Here is a 10,351-nt window from a genome sequence, read left to right as displayed (position 1 = left end):
AAAAAACACAAATTAGGCTAAAGATAAATTTAGCAGAGTTAAATGTTTAATTTGTTTTTAAGAATGTGCTTTAATTTTTGTAACTGTTGCATCGGTCACATAATAATGGAGGAGACTAAAATCTATAATAATAACAACATCCGTGCATTAGACAGAAGTAATGCATTGGAAAAACCAGAAAATATTACAGGCTACAGATGTCATCTGTGTCCCCATACATGAATAAGCTCTTTCAGATTACACTTTTGTACTATCATTACTCAGTGTCTCAATCAGGCAACTCACATTTTAATTTCATTTTGATTTAATTGCAAGAATTGTAATTTCAAAGGAAATTATCAGTACAAAATCCAATAGTGTTTTATCTTAATTACATCTTATTCTTCATGTCTCCTATTCTTCTCTGAGGATGATGAATAATTGATTACATGATTCGCCACAATTATTTGATGAAAAATCAATGGTATTCAATCAATTTGTTTAGCAATTGTGCTTTGCAATTTACATTTAAGTAAAAGATTAAGATCTTCTGCATAGTTAAATAATGAACAATGTTTAAATAATGTTAAAACTGTAACACAGTGAAACAAAAGTTAATCAAGTTAGGGTTGTGATTTGCACTTGTGCCATCATAGAGAAGGAAAAGGACAAATGGTGGTGTGGCATATTATCCTTAACTTCTAACACCTTGACTTCCCAAAGCATAATTTTTAAGCAAATTGAATTTAATAAGAACAAAAGATACTTAAATTTATTATAGATATTTATACAAAATAATATTTATTTCCTTCTATCAAGGCTGGTTGGGGGTTTTTTTCTGTGTAGTACTTACAAATCTAGGTTGGTCTTATGAAAGGGCTAATCATCAAGTGTCAGTGGATGTGGGATCAGACATATGCTCACAAAGCTGTTTCATCTCTCAAAACAGGGACAACAGAATGTTGTTCAATCTCCATGTCTCATGTTCAAATAGAAACACCTCCAGGTAATGAAATAGCCACACCTCTGGGGAAAATGGTGTGAAAAATCCATTGTAGTCTCATAGGCATAGAGGTAGGAGACTGGTAGGACTGGGAAATAAATATGCAAAGAGCCACTGGGTTGCTGAGGATTCATCTGGAACTAGAGAAACGCAGGGAGTTTTTCCATTGTCTCTTGAATACAACCAGATTCATCTGAGACCACTCAGAAGGCAGAGTACAATCATCCATGGCCAGAATAGTTACAGAAATGCTGGGATGTTTTCCAAGAGATGCTCCAAATGTCACTATAGCTCACAGGACTGCTCTGGCAAAAGGGAGTACAAGGCACTGCAGCAGATCTTGGAACCAGGACTGGGATTGCTTAAATGGATTGTAAACTAAATGTTGATTTTTTTCATCTCAGTCAAGTTGCTCATTTTATCCCAGTCCATAGAAGATAACTAGGCCAGAAGAATCAATGAAGCACTCTGATCAAAGGCAGGGCAGGAAGCCTTCATATAAGGGTAACATTTCAGCTGGGATTGATAGGACTTAGATAGTTAAACAACCAGTGAAGATGCCAGGGAAAGAAATCCATAAGAAACACTTCTTTAGCTGGCCATGCAAGGATTCAGCTGACTTCTAAACAGAGACTAGGAACAACCATACAACTGAAAAAGTTATGGAGCCATAGGATAAGGTCAAATCAAACAAAACAGGCAAAATCAGCAGAAGAGATCTTATACAAAAATGAAAACGAGATGCTGTAAACTGGAACAATACTTGAAAGGAAAGTTGAGAAACCATCCCCTCTCCAAAGTGCAAGCATGCACTCCAGCTTTGTCCTGACTCTGTAGCCGGATGCAATTCCCTCCTTCCATACATGCTACACTCAGGTTTACATGGGAAAAGAAATCAAACCTGGATGGTGTGATGGGAATCATAGTACTTCTCAGTCTGTCCCTGCTTTGACTGACCAGTGACCAGGTTTCCAACTACCCTGCAAAACCATCCAGCACTCAGGGTATGTCCGATGTAGATTGTTGAGTCTCATGTGGATGCAGAAGAGGAAAGCAGTACACCTGCCAAGGCTGTGGGGAAAACAACCCTCTTAACCAATAACATTTTGAAAACTCATTATTAAGACTGGGGGGTTTTAAGTCAAATCTATATAACTGATAAAGAACATATTACTGGGTACAAGCCAAAGAAAAAAAAGGGGGTTATAACAATTAGCATTTGAAAACTTGTGCCTAATTGCTTCTGCCAGTCCACATGACTCCATTCCAAGTAACTTGGTGCTTGGTAACTTGGACAGGGTTTATTTCTGTCCATGTGTTTCTGTGAAACAGCCCAGAAACACCCAACAGAGAACTTGAACAAGTGCTCTTGTTAATATTAATAGTTTATGTGCTTCTATACAGATTTTTGTCTGAACAACTCAAGTGCTGCATAAGCCTCTGCTTAGTTTTTGCATGCAAACAGGGAAACTGAGGCATTCCTACTGCTACTTAGAGGTACAAATAGAGAAAAAATGGCCATTTTACACATTGTGGGATCCCTTCTTGAAGAAAGACTAAGGAATAAAAAGAGAAGGTAAAAATCCAATGTACAGCATTATAGAAAGTGAACAGCAGAAATTGAAGCACTATTCCTCTCCCAAAATGCCCAAATGAAGTTGGTTTGTGCATCACACCTTAGAGAAAAGCTAAACCAAAACCTTGTAAGAAATTCAAATCTTGCCCCTAATCCATTACAAATTTTGTTTTAATACACAGTAAAACCACCAGAGACACCTGTGGGGTGGCCTAACATCAGTATCAAGACGGCTGTGCTTCGCTCACACTCTCCATCTCCAAGGATAGCTTTTTTCTATTCCCCATACTTACACTGCTTTAGTAATTAGAGAACATAGTCTGACCTGTATCTTCTGTACTGGATGAATCCAAAAGCTCTAGATGACAGGATCAGGGTTGGAAAGGACCTCTGAGGGCCACCTGGTTCAGCCATCACTTCCAAGCCAAGCTAGCCTCAAAGCTACATCAGTGCTAGACTACATTTATGCTACCAAGCTAAGGAGCTATTTTTGTTCACTTACCTGAAGTTACAGTTGTAACTCTATATGTATGATTTCAATATGAAAACATGTGACACTTTAAAGATAATAAGAAAAATTTAAAGTATTCACTGGAAGAGGTAGGATTGGAAAAGAAGGTCTGATGGATTGCTCTAGGCATTTCCTTCCAGAGTATCTGTATGAATCTGTGTGGATGCTTTCCTCCTACTTCAAAATCACACAAAAACTTCTCATACTTCACATTTTTAAATTTTAACCTCCTGCAACATGGACCAAAAATTGCATTCCTAACATGAAATTAATGATAACTGTCAGGACTACTGTCTGGAGAAAAATCCTGAATATAGAACACATTTTAGAAAATATTTTTCATAAAAGGGGCAATAGTCTCGTGGAATTTGGAGTATTTATTATGTTACAGTAACAAAGCTGTGACTCGAGCCCCTTTTAAACTTGTTTATCAGTAGTTTATTTTTTTTTCTTGCATAAATATTTTTGAAATATTCAACAGAAGTTTAAGATATATAAATAGATATTGTAACTCTTGGTCTTTTTGAATGTGCAAACTTTCCTTATGCCTTCTCACACCCTACTCCAGTGGCAGAGTAGACCCCATCCTCAAATTATCCAGATTTCAAGTGAATGAAAAGTGCATGCAACTAAAAACTGTGAACAGTATGTGAGGACAGAATGCAACAAAATCACAGGACAGCCACGCAGCTCCTGTAGAAAGTGCAAAAAAAAATTGATGGAGAATATTATATTCCCTTCCTCAGTAATTGCATTTGCAGGTTGTATTTTTTTATCTTATTTCCTGAGGTTTGCAGTAGGTGTGTTTTCTTTTGGACACAAAGTCCTGCAGGTCCAAAGAGAAAACTGCCTGTGCTGTTTCCTCAGGACTACAGTTGGTAACTTGGACAGGCTTTATTTCTGTCCATGTTGTGAAAAACAGAGCAGGTTATAACACTATTAAAGCAACTTTGATGGATTTGCATTGCAGACATGGCTGTAGAATGGGTAAATTACATTACTGTAGCAAACTTCCCAGGCTACCCATACGGTTAAGTAGAAACTAAGAGTTTATAGCTTAATTAGAGGCATTTGTAAGTGAGGATCAGATAAACAGATATACAACTTAAAAGAGTGCATTGGCCATAAATTCTTTCATTCTAGATTCAAATCTGCTAATGTATGACTTCAAACACCTTTGACAAGGTTATTGAAAAGCCAAGCATCTTATTTCCTATGCCTTTGGAACCTGAAGTGGGAAGAAGTAAATGACAGAAATCATGTAATGCTGCCAGCAGAGCCTAAACATATTTAGATCTTTGTGATAAGTGTTCCAGAAATGTTTGAATAGGTGGCAGGGAAGAACACAGGACAAGGAATGAACAACTCTAAGCGGGGATATGGCCCTTTTGCTATCTTTGCCACCTTTTCTTCGCATTCCCTTTACAATTATTTTTACAATATTATGATGTAATGTATTTTTATTATATATTTTACAATACATTTCTTCTTTTTCACAGTCTTCCTTCATCCCCTGTGTCTTTTCTTAAATTGTTGATGAAATCCAAACTCATTTTGATGGAAAGGGTGATAGAGGCTGACTCTCCTGAGGTTTCACCAGTCTGTCCAAGTATCTATTCTTTCTCTCTGAAAACTTCCACGTAGATGCAATCTGGAAGTGTTTATTTTCAGACTTGGTTAGGATTTAAAATGAATTGTTCAGCAATGTGATGGTGATACTACATCCAGGCTGCAAGGAAACGACAGAGCAGAGCACCCAGGGCTTGAATAGCAGTTGAAACTTTTAAGGTGATAAGTAGGTTTAACACTCTTGCTGTAGTAAAGTTGTAGCCTTGGGTTGTAATCTGAAGTTGTTTCCTGTGAGTTACATTTTTTTTTTCAGATGCAGAAAGATGATTTTTACCAGACTGGAACACAGATAACAAACTTACTCAGCTAACACAGGAAAACCAAATATGCTTCAAAACAAGATGGGAAAATTGTCATTTCCATTTCCTCATGTAATTCCTTGTTTAGAAAATCAAGAGAGACACTGCCACGCAACAGACCAGATCTGAGCTTTATATAAAACAACTTCTGAGGTTCCAAACACATTTGTTTCACCAAGTGGGGAGAGTTTGTGACTGCTTAGAAGTCACTCTGGCAAAATTACCTCATCTTCCAATTTGCATCTATAGAAAAAACATAACGTTGAGTTAAACGCCTTAATTGTTACTCATCCTTTGATGTTTCCACAGAGGGTTTAAACACTGTGAGACCACTGGAGAACCATGAGCTCAATCCACGTCGCTTAAAGTGAGTCAAGAGCAAGCCACTGAAACGAGGCTGCAGAATCCGGAGGCTGAAAGTGATACCGAAAGTGCCGGTAACAACATAGCAAAGGGATTTAAACGTGAGCCTGGCTACTTCAGTGTCCCTTTAATGCCCGACGCCTTCGTTTCGCGACCCTCTCGGTGTTAACACCAGGGTTGCTTTGCTTTGGAAGTCTCCATCCCTGCCAGCGCCCTCCGGGAGCTTCCCTAAGCCTGGCGGCTGCCGCACCCAGACGCTCTTCTCTCCAGCGGCTGCCATCGGTAGGTATGCGCAGCCCACCGACAGCACCGTGGGCGGCGAATCCTACCGGGACGGGCTCCATTGCCCACCTCTGCACAGACCAACGGGAAAAATTTTTCATTAACTTTCCCCCTCCCGATCCCTCGGCGGAAGCTGGCGTCTCCAGAGTTCTGTCTGACCGGGGGAAACGGAGCGGGGAGGCTGCCTGTCCTCCGCCTGCTCCCCGGCCATCCCAAACCGGGGATGAAAAGGTTTTCCCCAAGTTTTCCCGAGCCCCCTCCAGCCCCACACGGCACCGCCTCCCCCGCGCCCCGGGCCCCGCCCCTCACCCCGCCCCGGGCCCTGCGAGCCGGCGCCCGGCCCGTCCCGGCGGCGATTGGTGGGCGCGGCGGGCGGCAGCCAATGGGCGCGGCGGAGCGCGGCCGGGCGCGGGCCGGGCGCGGGGCGGCCGAGCCCCATTAGGGCGGGGGGCGCGCAGGCCGGGCAGTCGCGGCGCAGGCGGCAGCGGAGCGGGCGGTCCCTGCCGGCGCGGCCGGGGATGCGCGTCCCCCGCCGGCGCTGACTCCGCGCTGCAGAGCCGCCTACCCGCCTCTCTCGCCGTCTGTGTGACGGACCCCACCGCCGCTCTCCTCCCGGGAATACGTCGCCGTCGTCCGGCCGCGCTGCGGGGAGGGTAAGTGGCGGCTCCCCGGGGAGTGACGGGCAACCTGCGGCGGGACGCCCGGCGGGTTTGACCGGGCTCAGTCCGCGGCCAGCACTATGCCTGTGGTGGCGCGGCTCTTCCCGCTGTGCGGTGTGTGTCCTGCGCCCTGCGCGGGGCTTGACCGTGAGGAGCCGCCCGACCCCGGAGCCGGCGCTCGGAGCGCCGCTGGCGCGGCGCCGTCCTGCGCGGAGCTGTCGGACGGGGCTGCGGGCTCGGCAGAGCGGGGGAGGAGGGGAGGGCGCGGGGAGTCCCGCCGAGCCCCGTGGCGGATCCCCGGGGAAGGTGTCGTGGCGCCGCCGCGGTGCCGGCTCGGTGCGCCCTGCGGAGCGAGGGGCGCGCCGGGGCCGCCGGGTTGAGCGAGGGTTCAGATGCGGGAGCTCAGCTGTTGCCTGTCAGTGGGTGACAACTGGCTCCTGCAAGGCAGCCTCCGCCTCCTCCCTTATCCTGAGCGAAGTAAGTTCTGCCCCGTGCAGGGACCCTGGCCGGGGGCGAAATCTCGGTCTGCCATCCCGGCAGTATCTTCTGCACTGTTCGCTGTTACTGGGGGTACCCCGTCCCCCGCACCTCCCCGCCTCTGCAGTACGGACCTCGCCGAAGTATATGCTGCGTTCCTTCCTCGGTGAAGAGAGCTCTGGAAGGGTCGTGGACCCTCCCCGAGCCCTTTCTCCCAGAATATTTATGCTCACCGCGGGATTTCAAACTCTAGCAGCCACCATTTATCAACCGACCGGGCTGGCTTGAGTCCGGGCGCCTTCGCTACGGTCCGAGCCCGCGGCTGCTGGGTCTGGCCTTGGGCAGGAATCTGTAGCTGTCCCCCAGCGGGGTGGCCGGGAAAGGCAAAATAGAGCACCCGCCAATACCAGTGTTTCCGAATGCCATCAGCTGGAGAGCGAGGAAACGCAGCGGGGGGTATTTTACAAGCGCGCTGAGAAACGTTTACACAGCCGACTTAAGGGTTAGCAATGCACATTCCCTACATGCTAAAACCTCGAATGTGGCAAAAATATGACTAGGGTTATTGTAGCGAAGTTCCCTGTGATCGTTGTTTAGCTGGTAACTGAGGTCTTTAAACTGCATGTTTTGCACGACACTCAAGAGTGAGTACTGAGGTTTTCTAGGAGGAAGGGATTTTCCCCCTTTAGCTCTAGTTACTGTTATTATTTCTAGGAGGAATTACGTGATTTGTACTACTCATTTACAATACAGGTATATCACAGTGGCCAGGTTTTCATCTCAAGATGTGAGTAGGTCAGAGTGGGCTTGGACAGAGAGCGAAAAGGAAAGGAGAAGGAGAGAGCAGTTACTCTGATATAGTGACAGATTCTCTCATTTCTCCCTGCAGAGCCCCGGATGAGCTGGGCTGGTGCAGTTCTGCCAACGGCACGGTTAATTGTGTCCTGTAAATCAAGGTCCACGGAGCTACTCTCTGTATAACAAAAGGTTCTGTAATGAGTAAGCCCAGATCAGTAATATAACAATTTTAACATAACTGGGCAAGGGGTGTGCATATGTGTGGATCTTACAGGGTTAATAGCTAAACTATTAAGATTGGAGTCAGATGTGGGTAAAAGCAACAGGAGAGTCTGGTTTTTCCTAATATCCTGTAGTATGATAACTCTGAAGAAGGTAATTGTTTTAAAAAAATCTGTTTCAATTTAAGATTTATTAAGCAAGAAGAACCTTATGTAAACATCAGAATCCCTTTCTTGTTTCAAAAGGCAAGAAATGGCTAGAAATGTCATTTGAACTTAAAGACTACAAACTATGTGTGGATTTTCATGTGTATGTGCAAGAATGTTATTAATCTCATTTTCAACTCAATTGTTTTACTTCTTAGGGGGACTGGGGTGTTTAACTCAGGCTTTTGGCAAAATGGCTTCTGCACTTCTAGGTTTTGTTCCCTAGTAAGTGAGTTTTTCCTTTTATAAGGCTTTTAATAAGACTTTCAGAATACAGAAGAGATAGCAAGTGCCTTCCAAAGGAGGAGAAATGGAGGGGATGGGAGGGGGAAACAGAGTTTCGCTTACATATTTTGTGAGTTGGGAATGTATATTTGTATATAAGGAGAGGATCTGAGGAATGACTTGGCATGCTAATGACCTGGCTTTTCAGAACTTCAAGAGTTTGGTCTGTCTCCCCCTATGGTTATAATAAGAGATTAAATGCATTTGGAATATTTAATTAATTAGCATATGAAAATAAGATTACTTTTACTTTGTTTTCCTGCGAAACTTTTCTATGCTAATGAATGTCTACGTTTTGCAGAGTAATTTAAATGGCTTTGTTTTGCATTATGTTTTTGCAGATCGCTTTGACCCTTTCTAATGCTGCAAGCCTTTGTATCATAGCTTAAAAGTCCTTTTGCTTTGTCATATTAATCCATGAATAAATATGTTGTCAATGACTGCTATACACAGCTTCTAACAGAGCAGACTGAGAGTTGCTCTTAAATTTAAGGCCTCTACTTGCTTGGGTGCTGTATCTTGTGCATTCCGGTATTAATTGGATGTGCAGTGATAAAGTCCCTTTAAAACAAACAAACAATCTGGGTTGTGTTTCTGTTTTCTACCACTACCTTACCCTAAAGTTAAAGAGATCCCTGCTGTTGGGGTGTGAAACCACACTTTGAAACGTTACTCTTTCTAATAATTGCGAAGCATTATTCATGCTTTTGGGAAAACTGTTGTATGATACAATATTGCATTAAGAATGCTTGACTGAGATGAGTGTATATTCACCAAGTGGCTTATATCAATATTCACTTTACCCCCTTGTATTAAGGCTTAAGCTTCAGTTTGGCCAGCTCTGGTTTTTACTTATGCTGTTTAAACAGAGGTAAACTTGAGGTTAGTTCTAGCCATTAGTATATGCTTGGTGTAAGCCATGCATGCTTAGGTCCTGCTCCTGGAAATGTTTACAGAAATGAGTAACTTTTACTTGAGTGCTTAAATTGTTTGGATTAGGAGTTGTATAATGGGAAGAACCAGCTTGGAAGGATACAGCACAGCAATCACTCATCTTTTCCCCCTCCCACCTTATGGCTAAAGAATGATGGGAAGAAACATGTTTTTCAAGTAACAGCACACTGAAGTCGTGGCACTTCTGGCAGAAATTCCCAGATAGACTATCAGATCAGTTTGCCAAAATTACATGCTTTTTTCAGAAACAGCTCTTTGGCTGCTGGTTCATTGACAAAGGGTATTTCCAACTACTGAAGAAAATTTCATAGGTGATCTGCTATAACTCTTCCTCTTTGTATTTTACTTGTTTGTAATATGTATATTATACTCTTTTTTAGCAGAAAACTAAATGAGTAAATGACTTTTTAGCACAAACTGACAATACTTCTCAAGCATGGTTTTGTGCAAGGAGGTTTTTCTAAATGTACAAAATGAGTGAAGTGCTCATATACAAGAGGTATGAGCCAATACAAATATTTTCAGTATTTTTAAAATATCTGCAAGTGACAGCTTTTTGCTAGTTTACCTTTTCTTGGAACACTGCCTGGAAGGCTGACTCCTTAAAAGTTCTTAAATATGGCCATCAGCTCAGTGAGTTGCTAGCTAGTAAAGCTGGGGTAGACAGTCTCTCAGGCAGGCCTTTCATTTGCAGTGGATTACGCATCAACAAAAGCTGGAACTATCTTATTTCAGTTGTTCTGTACCAAAGTCATGTACTCCTGTCTAAGGTCTATGTTTGAAACAAGAATTTATAGCACCTGATAGCTCTTGATGTTCTGCCCTCTGAACTTCTCTCCTTCATTTTCCTTTTCATCCCCTCTCTCCCCTCCTTAAGATGTAAGAGTATTATGGAGTGTGCTTCTAAGTTTGTATCTATAAAAGTGTTATTCAGTTGTCCCCCTTTTATCTAAGCACAGATCCCACAGCTTGCAAATACTGTGTTTGACTTTAGTAACAATTTTTTTTAAATGGTTCCAGTTGCATACACTATTGGCTTTGTGGAGCAGTTGCGTGCCAAAAAAGCATTTTCAACTGCCATCCAAATATTGAAATATAATTGCTTGCT

The 10,351-nt window shown here is 43.2% G+C and overlaps 1 protein-coding gene across 1 annotated transcript in view; it reads left to right on the top strand.

Annotated features, from left to right (window-relative positions):
* Positions 1-6,137: 6,137 nt before the first annotated feature.
* PRICKLE1 (prickle planar cell polarity protein 1) overlaps positions 6,138-10,351 on the top strand; it is a 70,468-nt gene continuing 66,254 nt past the window's right edge. Inside the window, exon 1 of the mRNA XM_050324485.1 lies at positions 6,138-6,295. The gene's annotated coding sequence lies outside the window, so the exon portion shown is untranslated. The remainder of the gene's footprint in view (positions 6,296-10,351) is intronic.

Source organism: Myiozetetes cayanensis, unplaced genomic scaffold (assembly GCF_022539395.1).
Source record: "Myiozetetes cayanensis isolate MyiCay16 unplaced genomic scaffold, myiCay2020 scf3, whole genome shotgun sequence".
NCBI lineage: Eukaryota > Metazoa > Chordata > Aves > Passeriformes > Tyrannidae > Myiozetetes > Myiozetetes cayanensis.
This window is presented reverse-complemented; position numbering and strand designations above follow the sequence as displayed.